The 17,338-nt window shown below is 39.5% G+C and overlaps 1 long non-coding RNA gene across 1 annotated transcript; it reads left to right on the plus strand.

Moving 5' to 3' along the window:
• Positions 557-14,801, plus strand: LOC110392586. Its single transcript, XR_002434495.1, has 3 exons — positions 557-594; positions 1,873-1,970; positions 14,409-14,801. It is a non-coding gene; the product is annotated as an uncharacterized LOC110392586 (long non-coding RNA).

Below are 17,338 nucleotides of genomic sequence, written 5' to 3' on the forward strand. Positions count from 1 at the left end.
ATGTAGTCTTTTTCACATGTTATAGTTGAAATCAAAGAGCATAAAATCTTCTCAAAAGTGCTGAAACTTGTGGAGATCATTCAATCAACATCTTGATAAGTCTGGCTCCTGCTCTGGATTTAATCTCCCCTACAACTCCACGGAAGTGTAGTGCAGCACCTGCATGCACTGTTCATGATGCTAGCTTGAGTGAAAGAACATAACACGCTACACTTAATAGTATACACTTTCTGTTCAGACTGTCTCTATAATGATAAACACATTAAAAGTCCTGAACCAGAATAGATCTGGGAACTATCAAAAAAGCATGCTTTCAGAAAACCAACAATAAGAAACCCAAATGTTATGGTTTTGTGATTTTTGTTGTCGGTATTCCACATCATTACATCATGTAAGGTACGGGCAGTTAAAGAGTTAATTCCCTGGTTACTGCAGACTACCTTTTTTGGTGTGGCCCTCTGAGGGGGAGGGGAGGAGGTGCACTCCCCAGGGGTCTTTGCGTTGGAGGGGAGGGGGTGAAGCCGCGTGGAGACGCGGGGGTCTGTTCCTTCCTGCCCGGCGGGGAAAGCACGTGGTCCTCCTGCAGTTTACTGTGTAAGATTTTCAGCCTGTAAACTCTCTAATATAATTCTACTAGCCTCATTTTGATATATTTAGTAAAATTGGTTGTTCCTCCTCAGATTGGTGCCGCTGTTTTTTTTGTTTTGTTTACTGTGTATTTGTTCCCCACGTCTCCAGGAGATTTGTACCTGGGTGATATTCAGCAGATACTCAGCATGTTATTGTGGTTTTGTGATATTTTTGTTGTTTGTATTCCACATCATAACATCATGTAAAGCACCGGCGGCTAAAGAGTTAATGCTCCAGTTCTGTGGACTGCCGGTTTCTGGGTGCCTGGTTCTCGGAGCATGGGAGAGAAGCTGCATACCCCAGAGGACTTTGCACTCAGAGGGAAAAGTTGGAGCTCCTCGCAGGTCAGGAGACCCTCTCTTTTTCCGCTGCCCGCAAGTGCTTGCTCCCCTGCCATTTTCCACCTGCAGCTTCAGAGTAAAGCCTTCAGTTTTGGAGTCTCTCTCATTTTGTTTGATTTTGATACCATATTTATTAAATTAACGTACCTCCTCAGATCGTTGCTCCTGCTCTTTTTTTTTTTTTTTTCTAGACCCATCTACTATCTCCCTACCCTTCCCCCTTTTCCCCTTTCCTGGGGCGTAGGCCCATGGGTCCCCTGCCTCATTAATCACAGGACAGGGCCGGACTGGCCCATAAACCACTGACACCTTTTTTTTCCTTCCCTTCTTTTCCGGGCTGGTGGGCCTGTGGGCCTGCTGCCCCCCATCACAGACTCAGGTAGATCTAGAGATAATTCCCCGACACATGGATTAGGAAAGATCATTTTCCTTTTAAATGACTTCTAGCAGAGCCTGGAATAACTCTAAGCCTTCTAGATCAGTTTACAAAAATCTGAAATTAAGAGCAATGCATATCATGCTGTTGATGATAAATGACAGAGAAGAATGCAGCAACCCTGGGCTCTGACTCCGAAAAATTTAATTCTCTATGCCTGCTGAAAGGCTTCAACAATTTTAAGACAGGAAGATGTACAAAAGTAGGGTGTTAACCCCACAAAATAGCACATAAATTTGTCACAATATAAGGAGTGTAGATGTCACTAACAGAAAAGAACAAGTATATAATCGGTGGGGTTGATTTGTCCTAATACAAGGAATTGGGTGTTGGATTCAGTTTATGTTCATATGAACTCAGGTGTCTACATTTAGGGGGACAAACACTGCAGCAACAGTTGCCTAAACATTTGGGGATCTCCTGATATCTGAGGTGCACAGGGGTAATCCACATCATTTCTTACAGAATCTCCAGAAGGACACCAGTCTTCTGTAAACTTCATGTCCTCCTGTCATTCAGATACGGATATTCTGGAGAATATAGGACATCACAGAAAACAGCAGGTACACAGTTTGAGGCATCTAAATTTCACTTTAAATGTACCCGTGCATTCTCAAATTTTCCATTACAGTCAGTAAGGCTTACAAAACTATTTAGGTGTCTGACCAAGAGATGTCTCTTGTGGGGTGATCAGAATCTCTCTTGTGGCTCCACTGGATGTATTGACTTCATTGAACATTACATGGCTAGTTCACATGTAGACACTGACATTATAGACACCTTAAAGTAGAAGTCTTGATGTGGAGGAAAATCTGATCCATATTCGAAGTGTTCACCAAGAACACGGTCAGCTCAGCTACATTTGTCAGGTGAATTGCCCTCCAGAAGGGCCTTCCAGAGGCTAGTTCAGACATGGTAACATGAATCTATTTACCATCGTGGTTTGGAAGTTTAGGTGTCTACAAGGAGATTCTACAAGGAAACTCAGAAAAAATAGGGGAATTGAACCGTTTTTCCCCCAGTTTTTAAGCTTATGGAATGGCAATGTGGAGAGAAGGCAGAAATGACCAATTGTACAGGATGTTGCTTTGGTAGGAACTAAAGGTCTTGTTAGCTGAGGGTGGAATCAAATTTATGGTCTATTTATTTCTATTTATCTCTGCAGTACTGTGTTCATGTTCATTTATGGTGTGGTGATAAACACATTGTACTCCTCTCCTAAGACTTACCACAGTTGTTTGCAGACTGCTTTCCCAAGGTTACTCTTGTCTAAGTGATTTTAAACCATTTCTATTTGGGAGTGATTGTTGGACAAAATGATTTACAGCAGCCTTTACCTAGATCATAGCACAATGCCACAGATCTTTCACCAAGGCTTCTTGACCTCTTTTATTTACAATGTCTAGGGTTGAAGGATTACTTATGTGTACATTTTGGTCATTTGAGATAAGAGCCCTGACAATTTATTTCACACACTACTAACTTTATTGAATTGTCCTCTGTGCCATGGTGAGCAGCATATGCTATGAGAAGGACATGGATTCTTGAAGGAGAAGAGCAGTTATTCTGTTTTACCTGAATTAAGCATGCTTCCAGATTCCTAAAGAAAACTCACCTTAAAATTTGTCATCCAGTCCTAGCCGTTGGGCACTTTCCAAGCTAGAAGGGGTGGACCCTTGCTGGGCCTAAATCAGCATGCTTCTCCTGCAGAAATCTCAGTTTATGTACAAATGTGGTCTAGTTAGCCTTTGTAAACTTTAGCACCACAGTTCTGCCCTTCTCTCAGCCCTACCACTACATGGCTCTCCATAGAGTATAAAACAGGGCTTTTGTTGTCTTAAAAAAAACAGCAATTTCAAAACAAGTTAGAGGAAATAACTGTAGAAGGACCTTCATGGGAAACAGATTCAGGTTTGGTTGAAAAGCCAGAATCTGAAGCAGAACCTAGGCTGAACTTCAAGGAATGTCCATGCTTCCATTTCCTCACCTTATTTTCGCTGAGCATGTACTGTTCACATCTTTGTTGCTTTTAATTCAGTGAGTACGTTGAAGGATGAAGACATCCTGCTGCATAGTGCAGGAACAAAAGCATTCAGAACAATGCAGCACAATGAAGCGTAGTTTCATTCAAAGTCAGTACAAAACTGTTCTGTTCAGAAACAAATGGGGTCACAGCTCCTTCCCTTTGATGAAAAGGAAAAGGATTTATGACATGCTTTGAAATAATACTATTTAGTACATACTTCTCTTCTTTGAGGTGATTCCTGCCCATTGCTGTGGCTGGTGTTAAGCCGTGTAAGGACTCAGCACATCACCTTCCATTCATCACGTACCTCCTGCTCCCAAATGAACCCCAGAGAGAAGCATGGTCAAATCAGAGGAACTCAAAATCTTGCCTATATTGATTCAGTGATATTTGGTACTGCTACTAGATATCACTTCACTGATACAGAAACACCTAAAACAACAGATTCCATCTGGGTAAATTTTATCTGTGGTAATTTCACACATTTTTTACTTATTGAACTACTTTTACCTTTCTTTATTTAAATGAATCTCCACTCATGCTACCCACAGCCAGTTCCTGTTATTTCCTATTTAAAAGCTTGGGTAAATAACAGTCATCTATAAAAGGATATAGTTTTATATCATCTTTTGAACAGGAGCCAAAGGCGATCCTAGGAAAATAATAATCTATCTAAATGCTGGCTGGAAGTAAGTGAGAGGAAAAGGACTGGACCAGGATGCTGACCTCTACTAATAAGATGTTAGCCGCTAGCCTGTGAGCACAGAAATACCTATATGTATAATCATCTTAACAGTATCTGTCATGCTGTACTTTGGAATGGCAGGGTATAAAGGATATGTTTTGCTGGTGTGCAAAAAAAAAAAAAAAAAGCCAATTCTTTATAGTCAGCAGAATTCTTTACAAAACTTCCCAAGGAGAAAGCAGATGCTGAGTAGCACAAAATTAATCTTGTAACATACTACCTATAAAGTACAGTAACGCAAATCAATATTGCAGCCCTTCACTATCGGCTGCTGAGCATAGAAATAGTCAGCTGCATTATGTAGGACATATGCTCTGCTGTTTGGTTTTTCACCACAGACTTCTTTTTAAGGTCCTGAGTCAGTGCTTATTGGAATCAATGACAGAAACATGGTTTTGGATCAAGTCCTCAACTGTAGATTTATACTGACCAGTAATCGAGAAATACTGCGGTTGAGGCAGTGCTGCAGTAGAGTGTTTCCGATTATGTTATCCTCTGCTGCAGCCAAATTGCTGTGTTAGAGGAAAGCCAATAGCTTTGGAACTGTGTAATTTTAACACAGTAAAATTTGACCCTGTAAGTGTGAAACTGTACATGGCAATTACACGGTTCTGCAGGAAATGAACTTGCTATGTATTTAACAATTCTGTCCAACAGCAATTAGGTTACATTTATAGCTGAGTGTGCAGCTCCTAATGCAGCAAAACCACTGCATGCAACAGCCGTGGCTTACAGCTTCAGCTGCAGAAATACAGACTTTCTGGCTACACAGTCATCAACTGTTCTGCAATTGACTGCAAAGGCAGCACACATTCTGCAGCGGTTCAACTCATTCAAACAAAGCTCATGGAACTGGAATTTCTTGTGTGAATATTCTGTACCCCAATCCTGCTTCTCATACTGATTCACAGACATCCTGCCTTGGTTCGCATGGTTTTAGCAGGTGAAGACACAAACCAGGAGTTCAGCACTGAAAATGAGACAGTCTAGGTAGCAAAATCTCTTCCCTAAATTCTTCGACTTTGAAGACAGTATTTTCAATAAGATAAGATTTTGCAGTGGATAAAAATAGCTGTAAAATATATCTATATGTTAGTAGGATTCACCCAGGTAGGATTCTGGTTGGCCTTGGGCACAAAGCCTGATGTGTTCAAAAGCATCTTCCATTCTGCCTTCTGAATGTCTCCATGATCTACACTTTGTCAGGTCCTGCTTTACCTTTCAGCCCCAGATATCTTGCAGGATGTCACAGTGAAGCAGTTCTATGAAATCGGAGTAAAATTAATCGGAGCTGAGCTTCTTGTCTGCTGACAGTGAATATATATAATGAGCCTGGCCAAAGAGCCTCACTACAATAAAAATGCCATTTGCAGCACAGTAGGTCAAATCAAATATTCCTCTTTTGATTCTTTGCTTCTTGTGAACAATGGTCTCGTGTAAAGGCCTTTCAAAGGATTTGTTTCTATCTCCACAAATCCTTGGATTGCATGTAGCATTTTTGCCATCTGCTTTCAATATGAGTGGATATTGCTCCTCTGGGGGACCTGCAGAACACTGCAGATGAGCCCTCAGGGCTGGTGAGGTAAGATCACTCACAAGACACAATCCACTTGACCACTTATTTCTTTTAGTGCCCCACTCTCCATCCTCCATTACATATTTGCCGTGTCATACCTTGCCTATATCAAGCATTTCCTAATAAACCAGAAAAGCTAAACTTTAAATGGAAAAGTATTTAAAGCTTATGTAATAATTCTCCTTAATCAGCACCTACTGATTGGTTTTATATTTTATGACACTTTCTCAGTTTATATTTATGTACCGTATCTATAAAAATGGCAATAAATCCTATCAATGTTCAGCACTCAGATGAGACTTGCTGTGAATTCCAAGATAGAGCTCCAGACTGCATCGCACAGAGAACGACGAAGGGGGCATAAGTAACTCTCTGGGAAATGGGAGACATACTTGGGCACATATTTTTCACTCCTTGTATCAGTGATATGCAAAAGCAATTATGTTTATTGGTGCTTTATCAAGCACTCTGGCAGGAGGATGTAAAGAAGTTGCAAAAGACATGATTCATTTACTTGCTAGTACCTGAATTTCAAGACATTACACACACTAAGGGAGCTTAAAAATTATTACTTTTTCTTTTCCCTGTCCCCCATTGTAGCACTAGGAAATAATGGATTTTATGGTTCAGTGGCTCAACATGAGGAAGAATAGCTTAGGCTGGTACCATTCTTTTTCCAAACATTTCATATCATTTTGGAGTCATAAATCTGTAATTTTTTTTATCCTTGAAAAAAAGAAATCCTTCCTTATTTTGGAAAAAAAACAAAAAAACCCCCAACATTTTGAAAGCAAATAAGAAAATAAAAAGACAAAATATTCAAATTTTAAACTTCAATATTTTCTGAACTTTGTTTGGAATTAGTATTAGACTTCTTGAGTCAATGCCACTTCAGACAAATGTATTTGTGCATGACAGTGATTCATTATGTAACACATCAGCATTGCAGCCACATAATGCCAGGACATACCCTTCTTGCTGTCTGTAATGATTTCAGTTGCTTCTATCCGTGTCATCTATTCAACATTGTGGCTGCTCTGCCCCACTTCTGGAAGAGCATTAGAAGCAGTGACCAAAATCACAAGCAGGGCTCATATACACTGTTCTGTTTTCCTGCATATAGCTCCAAGGTTGAATGGAATGGTTGAGTAGATAACATGGAATAATGATTGCGGTCTAATGTATAATTCTTACTGTGTTTGCAGTAGCATTTCCTTGTAGACATGCCGTTAGAGGCACACAGGTGCATATTGGTAATTTTGTTTAGCCTTCAGAATGTAATATTTGATTAACTTGTTCTTGGTTTTGAATAATTTATTCCACCTGGTACTTTGCAACTTTCATGGATTTACTGTAAATCAAACATGTCCAAAGACCACAAAGGAAAAAAATTACTAGACAAGAGCTTGATTGTTATCTGTCAAATTCAGTTAGTTACAGACTTTTTAATTGGAAGATAGTTATTGCTATTATGTCTGACCATTCATGCAGAATATCCTCTCTAAATTCTTTTGCTAACAGAATAGAGAAAGTATAAAGAATTAGATTATAAGAAGTTAAGAGACGAGCTGTTAATTGGACATACCATGGTTAGGCTCACTAGGTATCAATCAGATACCTTGTCATTCAGTCATCATCTGCTGAAATTCCTACTGGAGCTTTGTTTTTAATCTGAATATGAAGATATTATTGGTCTTATGGCTCTACTTAAACGCGTAAGTGCAAACACATTACTAATTTTGAGTCAAAGATACAGACAACTTCCATCACACCATAGGGAATTATGGGCCTGTTAAGAACTGATATCACCCAGTCAAATACAGACCCGATTGTCTCATATTAAAGAAATTTATAAGCCTATGATTGATAACAGAGGGGGATATCAAAATATATAAAGTCTGTTACAAAAAGCATCAATTAATTACTAAGTAGAAATTCAGTGAAAACATCATACTATTCTGAACTCATTTTCTATTTATACAATTATTCTAGATTTCCTTTGGATGCTGGAATTGGCAGGTCAACAAAACAGAAAGCTGTGGGATGCTTTGCAAATATTATAGAAACAAACATACTAATTCACATTTCATGACAATAGCCTGTTGGAAAACCTTCTGGTAGGCACAAGCTGAAAACGTTTCCACAGCTCAAACTGACCAATTCTTTGAGCCGGTCCTCACTTCTTATTTTTTGTAGTAGCACTGTGCTCTGTACTGCTGCAGCCACTGAGCAAGGCCAGGTTGGATGGAGCCCTGGGCAGCCTGATCTGGTGGGAGGCAACCCTTCCCATGGCTGTCACCAGTCAGCTGCCTCAAGGGTTGATAAATCCACGTACAATTACTAAGATATTTACAATAAGTAACGGTGAAAAGGAAACCACTTTCTGTGGGTTGCACTCTTCAGGGTCCCCAGCTCCACTGGCAAAAAGGCAAAGATCTCCTGAGGATCACGGGGTTTCCTCCTCCAAATGCTCCCCTCCCTGACAGCTCCCCTCAATCTCCCTGTCCACAGGGAGAACAAAATACCTTGAGCTGGCCATGGATTTATCCAGAAATGATGCCTGCGCTTTTCAGGTGAGAAATAATTGATAAACCAGACCAATAGCTCTCAGTTAATTTACTTGCAGAGCAGCTTTAGATCCCAGTAACTAAAAATGACTTGTAAGTTACAGGCTATCCAGAGATGTGGATGGTTATGGAGTATCCAGGATCAATAACAATTCACAGATGAGGCTACCCAGGCCTGCAGTTAGGAGTTTAATTTCTGGCTTTAATGAAACCTGCTTTCTACATTTGATCAACAAGATTTCTTGCAGCAATAAATGGCACTTTTTACAGTGTGTCTCTGCTCTGGGAACAATAATGCACTGAATCCCACAGCTCACTCCTTCCAGGAGATAGCCCAGGCTATTGAAGAAAGTATCTCTACTTACGAGCTGTACAAATCATTGTTATGTAGTTATTTAATGACTATTAAATGCTATTAGTGTACAAAAAGGAATATTGTGATAAATATTCAATAAATGAAATGCTAATATCATTAAATATTAAGCAATTTTTAAGATATCTTAGGAACTTAATTGGTCTGGAAAAAGAATTGATTTTTTTTCCTCTGTTGCACAGGACATGAACCAATGTTAACTCTTTTGTGTTAAAAACTCATCTGTTTTCTGTTTCATAAGCTGAGCTTTAAAAATCCAGCTTGCTGTATCACATGTGAGATTCATTTTATTGCTCAAGTTCAGGTATAAATGAAGGCATAGCCTTTGTTTCTAATTGAATTTTATTAGAAAAGTCCAAAACGTAGAGCCAGATAGCAGAGAATGTGCCACGCGACATTGAATGACGTCTCTATTATCTTAACATTTTTGTTCATCTATCATGGTGCAGATGCTCATATAGTGGCCTGACATGCAGGCACCAGAAATGCACTCAGAGCGCAGAAACAGAAACAACAAATACGTTCCCCTGCCATGTTAGTCAGGCTGCTCACTCCAGGGAAAAGCATTTAAACAGAAAGGGTAGGACCCTCCATGGCCCCAGATTAAAATGGATAATTTTGCTATCCAAATTCAGCATCAGATGACGCAGATATCTTGCAGTGCTGACAGAACACATAGGAATTATTGATTTTAGACCAAGGCATCAGAAAGCAGCAAGTTTATGCATGGCACCTTGGCATTTCTAGTTCTTCACGTCTCCAGTGCTGCACTTGCATGGTCCATTATCAGAGAACAGTGTCAAAATTAGAGTATTCATTCAGAGTAAAGCAGCAAAACTGTTCTAGCAGCTGAAAGGTTAACTTATAACAGAAATGTTTAAAGTTCAAAACATAGATGGTTTGATTTTAAAAAAAGTTTTGGTAGTAATGTGTAAAATTAATTGGCTTATAAAATCACAATAATATTGAATATTTATTTAGTGAGCCAAATAAAACAGTAATTAAGAATAATGGGACATAAAGAGATGATATGTGGGATAGTTATCAGGATATGCATCAAAGCATAATTCACTAGGCTGTGAAAAGTACTAATTCTGAACATGGAATACTAACATTTTGGAAATTAAAGGTGCATTTGGCAAAGTACAAAAACCAGCCTGTTTCATTTTCTTCTACAGCTCTATAAATTGCTGGAAAGCAACAAAACATGCATAAATGAAAGCAATACGTCCTTCTTGTTCTACAGCCAGAAAAGACCTAATATGACTAGGGACAGCTCTTGTGTTCCTATAGACAAATCTGGTTGGAATTGCTCATATACTCAGGCTTAAAATATTGTGCCCCTGACCCAAGTTATTAGCCTCCCTTCAGTGCCCACTTGAACTGCCTACATTTGCCATTTGAAAATCAGTCAAGCACGGCCAATGACAACTAATGATGGTCATCGTAGAAATGCCTTGTGACAGCGATACGGTCACGAGTGAGAGTCAGGATGGGCTCAGCACCCACACTGTGCCATCCAGTCATAACCCAGCTGAACTGAGCCAGTTTAAGCAATCATAGGTCTATAAAAAGCGTAAGGAACACAAACAAAAAGCACTGTGATCCCCTCAGATTCTCTCCCAATGTTAGCTTTTTGCCAGCCATAAGGGTAGATGACAATGTTCTTCTTCCTCCAAATAATGAATTCAGTACTACCTTGAGTAGTTCAGTAAAGATTCTATTTAAACAATGAAAAATAAAAAATGCTGAAGGAGGAAATGCCTTTTTTATGTTTATGCTTATGAAATATATTTTTTTTAATAATATTTTTCAATTTTAAATTCACAACAATTAGAGAAAAAGGGTTTAGGTGAAAGGTTAAGTAACCCATAAGTGAAGATTTTAATCCTTTATTTTTATTCTGAAGTCAAGCAAAACATTCTGATTTACCCCACAATGAATCTTCTATTATTTATGCAGCTTTAATTCAGAATCATTGCCTCCAACAAGGATGCACAGAATTTTGCTAGCAGAACTTCTCCTGGCATGCAGGCAAGAGCTGATTTTCTGCCTACTAGATCAATCCCTTAAGTAGCTTTACCCTTTATCACCTTCAAAAGGGATCAGTGCCAAGCATAAGCCAAGCACTTATTTTCCATAAGTAATAAACTTGTGATTATGGTGATCCTACAAAACGTTCTTTGTCTTTTTACATTTATCAAGGGGAAAGGCAATACTGATTTGTATTTTATTAACCAGTGCTGCTGTCTGCTTTGTAAACAGAAATGCTCAGATGATCTGAACACACCTGAGGATATATTCTTCATGGGACTTGAAGCATTTTACCATTTCTGAGCCTATTTTAAGTTATGAGCATATGTAGAAACTGGAGCATTGTTTCAGTGGGAAAATAAGCACTGCAGATTGATGAGAGGTCTGCAGTTCTCTAGTCACTCCTTTAGCATTCTGTTGAGCCTAACCCGGCATACCTCAGCTCCTAAGTGGAGGTACTATTCAGAAATGAGTTAGAGGGAATGGTTGCTACACATCTGTGGTGCTTAACTTTTTCTCTCAAATTATTTTTTTGTTCAAATTCAGCATTAGCTTTGGGAAGCCTAAGATGTAATGCAAGATATTATCTCAAAGGTATTCAAAATTAAATACAGAATATCCAAGGGCCCCTACAAATACTGTTGTTGATCTGTAGGTAGTTGTTTGTTTATGGCATGTAATGCAATCACTGAAGTATATAAGCTCAATATAACATTAGAACACTTGCAACCTGCCGTAGGGAACCTGCTTTAGCAGGGGGTTGGAGAAGATGATCCCAGAGGCCCCTTCCAACTCCCACTATTCAACCAAGAAACAGAACCACCAGCAACCATCCTTTGGCATCTGCTAACAAAAATATGTAGTATAAATAATAAAAAGCAACTGTCTACTAACTGCAAATCAACCACAGAGAAGTGGCTGTAGGGTGATGTATACAGGGATGAAATTCATAAGATAGTACTCCACATACAAGGGCTTGAAGTAAAGCACCATTTTGAGCAATACAGAATGATACACAGTGGTCAGTTCAGCACTGCTGCAGGAATTTCTTTCCAAATGACCTGTGGGTTTGACCTGCTGCATTCTCTGTCCTTGGTAGTAAGGCAGAGTTAGAACAATACAGTCAGGGGAAGAGCACGCCTCGTGCCTCAGCCTGCACGTACTGCCTGGCTGTCAGCATCTCAGAAATGCCAGCATGAGCCTGTTTTATCAGACCGTGTGCATGCATGTGTGTATTAGTGAATAATCTGGTAACAGCAGACGTACTGTAATTATGCCTGAGCTGATTAAACTTCCAGGAAGAAATGACTACTTTTCCCGTAATGGTTATTTCTGTAACAATTCAAAACGCAGTACTGGATTCAACAGTAATTTAATAGAAAAAGGATTGTATCTTTAAATACACAGAATGCTTTGCTAATTGCTGCTTGCTGTTCTGGCATTCAGGGATTGTATGTGTGTTATGGAGGCCACCAGTGCTCTGGCTGTGATGGAGGCTGTACAGACAGCACTGTTGCTATGAGGCCGTGGCCTTTGGAGGCTAGTAGTAGTCCCACTCTTGCCAGAGAGCTCTTACTGCAGAAGTTGAAAGTGTGGTTTGACAGCTCCAGTAGAGCTCACTGCTCTCCATGCACTGCTAAGAAACTTCCCCATGAAAGCAACAGTTTCAGCACCAGTTTCCACCCATGAGGGTTCATACAGAGGGTCATCAGGAGACAAGGCTGAACTTTCCTAAGACCATGCCTCAGTGTGATGCCTTTCACAGGACCAAAAGCAGCAGAGAATAAAACCTCAGCACTGAGGTCAAGAGAGGACTGGCCTCCTCCTTAGCCTCTTCAGGGCTTTCTCCAGCAGCGCATCAAACGGGGCAGAAATCATTCTCAGGGAGTTTATTTCAAAATGAACACGGTAGCAGTGGTTTCACACTTACAGAGGGTCTGTATCTGCTGCACACCTCAAAGCACAGGGGAACCCTCACTATGCAGTAACAGAGCATTTCTGTTGGACCAATCTTGGAATGGAATGCTTTCCATTTGCCAACATTTTCCCATAATACAACTATTAGACAGTCGTCTTTATAGTCTGCACACTTTTACAGCATAACAATGAATTGTACCTGCAGAGTTGCTGCTATATTTTGTTGGGAATTTTCACCAAAACCAGCAGATAAAGCTTCCTTCTGCTGTTAGTCTTGAAACACATGACATAGCCTGTCACTGAGCAGCAGGAATAGAAGCAAAAGGAACTGCAATATTTCTGTGCTGTTGAGCTCATGGTAGAATTCAGTCCTGGGCTCACGCTTGTTCTTTGCCCAGGTTTTTGGATTCTTCCCTTCAATTTTGCAGCAAGTGCCAGAGGGAGATAGGGGTGATGTGCATGGACAGAATGACCCTGTGCTTACAAATATTGCTTTAAAAAAAACAAAACAACAGAGCTTGTGAACAGTATTTCTGAAACATATTACATACCTTGAAGTTTTATGGATCCCCAATGTGCTTTATTTTAAGATTAGCAGAACCCTTTCGGGCAGAGACTATAAGAACTGTGAAGAGAGTTCATTTTATGTTGAGAGAACATAACGTCTGTTTTTTTTTTTTTTTACTTAAAATGACCAGCTACAGGACAAACATTTTAGAAGTTTAGACATTGTTTTAATCAAAATTTATGTAATTATTTTTGTTTCTAAGGGCTTGCATGAGATACAGCAGTGAAGATGGGGAAAAAGATAACCATTTTACATTTAAATATCCACTTCCTCCCCTGGAGGGATTCCAGAGCACTTTATAAGCCATGAGGCTTAGTATGCCACAGGGACCACTTGACTGAAATGCCACCTCCTGCAGGGTGGAGCTGAGCAGGCATTTTATTGCATGCACTGTCGAAAGGTAATGCATCAACACAGAACCTGAGAAATGCCTTCTCTGGCTAAAACTGGTTCAGAGAAGTTGTAGTACAGCATTCCTCATCAGTCTATGCAGCAGACTATATGTCCTGCAGTTGCACTGTTCTTGGGCACCTCATGCCTGTATGATGTGCACTACCTGTGGCAGTCAGGGTTGTTCCCATGACATGGTGCTTCGGACTGTCTGTGCCCCTCTTTTATCGTAAGAAACCTCCTACATAATCCATATCTTTCTGTGCGCCGAACTCCCGTCCCAAAAGTACTTCTCTGTGCCTACTCCTTGTGCTCAGTCCATATGGTTTATAAAACTTAGAGGCCAGCTTTGAGAATAACACGGTACATGTACCACAGAGCAGAATTTTCTTCTAAAGCTCTATAGCATGTAAATCGTAGAATCATAGAATATCTTGAGTTGGAAGGAACCCATAAAGATCACTGAGTCCAATTCTTGGCTCCACACAGGACGACCAAAAAATCAGACCCTATGTCTGAGAGCGGTGTCCAAACACTCCTTGAACTCTAACAGCTCGGGGCCGTGCCCACTGCCCTGGGCAGCCTGTTCCATGCTCACCGCCCTCTGGTGAAGAACCTTCTACTGATACCCAACCTGAATCTCCCCTGACACAGCTCCATGCCATTCTCCTGTGGATGAAGCTTCCTGCCATAAATTATAAATGAACCTCACCTCCCTTCAGCTTTCCTGATTTCACTAGTTGCCAAAGAAGTTTCTGTATCCTTTCATTACCTTAAATTATATTAAATCTCCTTCTGATTACAGATATGCTGTGACTGACAAGAACGTGCAATGGATACTGGTGTATTGGACAGCCCTGCATCCAGGGAAGTACCTCCATTCCATCTACCTAAGGCTGGGACACAGTGCTCTGTGTAATGGAATGGGCTCCCACCTGTGGGTGGGCAGATATCAGCCTGCTTTCTGTGCCCATTAAGAGCATTATTAGCAATTTTTGTTCCAATGAAAGACTGACATTTTCATATTTCTCTTAAAACCTGGTGGAGTAAATTTATAGGGAAGAAAAATCCAAAGATATTTCATTTTAGAAAGTTCTAAACTTCATCAAAATGACTCATTTTTTTGGCTTCAAGGTTCACATTGTCATTGTAAATGCAGCATACAATGACACTGTTTAAATCAAACTTTGAAAAATTAATTGAAATTTCAGAACAAAAATGCAGTTTTGAAAACAATGGAAAAAAGAAATTGAATTGAAACAAAAATAAATAATATTAAATATTATTTAAAACTGTTGAAAATGTCATTGAACTTACATATTTTCTCCAAAACATTCCTGTGTTCCTGAAACAACATTTTTCAGTTCAAAGAAAGTGCCTGTTTCATCTGGGATTTTCCTCTCATAGCTCCTCTTAGTTACAACTCCAGAAGTTGTAGGTGTTTTCTGGCACATCCAAGTATGGGTGAGAGACTTTGAACAGCTTCCAGGAAGAGCTTATTCTCAGGACTTTTCTTGCCAGTCATGTCCAAAACACTTTGGGAATTATCACAAACAGTGAGAAGTTCAGAACTGATTAGGCAGTGTAACTGATATAAGAGAAAAAGAGAATTATTTTTGATTTTGAGAAGCAGTTCTTCCTCGTCATCTCACTCTAAAAGTTCTGTATGCTGTTGATTTACATTTGTAGAGTTCTGGCTGTGAATATGAGCCTCTGACAGAAAGGAGCTGCAACACTTGTTGAATTCTGCAGCCTTTTTATGTGGTTAAAAAAGCAAAGCAATACCTCCACAGTGCAAAGAGCAGCAGACAGGTTTGCTGCCTGCACCTCAGGACGCTGGGCATTCATTGCTGAGTGCAGGGTTTGTTCTGCTCAGGCTGCATCCTTACTGCTAAAGAAATCCAACCCGAGGAGCCCTCAGCAACATGATGAAGAACAGCAAACATCCCTTTGCTGATTAGGGCCATCCCTTTCTAAGTAGGCTCAGATATAACTTTTATTAGGTACTAAACTTGCTGTCTTTCTTTTTTTTTCCTGTGAGATTTTTTTTCCAGAGAAATTCAGTTCAAATGTGCACTGAGTTGTGCTGCAGGCCTCTTAGCTGCATTTTTAATAACCTTGAACCTTGGTAGACATTGCAGCCCTGGAGTATGTTGGGTTTTTCTGACTCTGCAGACCAGTGTGGGTGGAGGGGCAGCCCTGTAAATGCGTGGTGGTCCCTGGCATGAACTGCACACAAATTTCATCTCAGGAGCTCTGGTTTGATCAGCATAAAAGAAATCCCTAAAGCAAGCAAACATCTATGCAATACAGAAAGTAAGGGCACGGGATCCAGTGCCTGCAGTGAACTCGGGAGCTAAATTATTTGGTAGCATAAGCATGCCCTGAAAAGAAATAAATTACACATTTAAGGGTATTTGCCTGTTCCATGATCTCCAGAATGGAAAGGAGCTATGATTACAAACTGTTGACAAAGTTACCATGAAGTGTATTTTAGTTATCATTCATGTAGTTTTCTTTATTTCTGTAATACAGTTCTTGCTCTTTCAAATACAGACTGAGTGCTTATGAATGAGGAAATACTTCCGACTGAGAACACCGTAGGGATGTACTTTCTCATCCCAGTTGTGCTTCTTGGATTCAAGAGAAATGTTTGCTATTTGAACTAGTTCCCTACAGCTGCTGTCATCAGATAGCAGAAACCTTCCTGGTCTTCAACCAAACATGGCATTTTGCCATTACAGCAGCATCCAGGGATGGTGTGAAAGTTGGGTGCTAGCGTGAGCAGGTCATTTAAGATACTCTATAAAAAGAGGAGAATCTTGTTTGAATCAGCACTGCAGATGCAGTGGCTATAAAGAAAGATCAGAACACTGCTTTATACTGCATACCTAAATTTTAGAAAGTTAAGAATCGTGACTTTGTAGAATAGAGCTCCTGAAAAAGTAACATAAACTTTCATAAGTACTTTAAATAAAACTCTTAAGAAAATATGTAGCTATGAGGATTCAAAGTCAAAATGTAACTTTCCACATGACTATGGAAAACATAACATTTTCCAACATATAAAATGGTCTGAAACAGTTGATTAACTAACTTCCACTCATAAATTTAATAGAGAAACTTCAAAGTGTAACTTTATTAACAAATTTCCCTACTGTATAGAGGATATTTGGGGACTAGAGATATGGCAAAATCATATATTTCCCCATGGTATCACCAAGGACATATCTACATAGCAAATAGCAAAACAGTTGTAATGATAAAGGAGAGTTTCTGTGGGATTTTAGATATATCTTTCCATGTTTTCTGAAAATGATAAAAAAATAAATCTATTCTACTCCCTACTTTGCTGCTTATCTTAAATTGTAAAGTTCTCCTCTCCTCTCCTTTCTCCAAATATATTTTTCCTAACATATCATGGAAGCCAATGTAATGCAAGCAGTGAATAACAGTAATAATTTCTACTCATAGAGCAATGATTTTAAGATAACACATCTAGTTTTCTTAAGCCATAGGAGAGTTACAGGCTGTATTTTTTAACTGAGTGAGAAAATACTGAGGACAAGAGAAATATTACTCTTACAGGTAACATTTTTGGTAACTGACTGTATTTTAAAATGCTGTTCAATAAAGACTAATGAACACTGTCTTAACATATTTTCAATTTAGCTAAGAAGGTTGATTTTTCCTGTCAAACCTCACCATATCCTATTGATAATTTGCTCCCAGTCA

Source organism: Numida meleagris, chromosome 1, assembly GCF_002078875.1.
Source record: "Numida meleagris isolate 19003 breed g44 Domestic line chromosome 1, NumMel1.0, whole genome shotgun sequence".
Lineage (NCBI taxonomy): Eukaryota > Metazoa > Chordata > Aves > Galliformes > Numididae > Numida > Numida meleagris.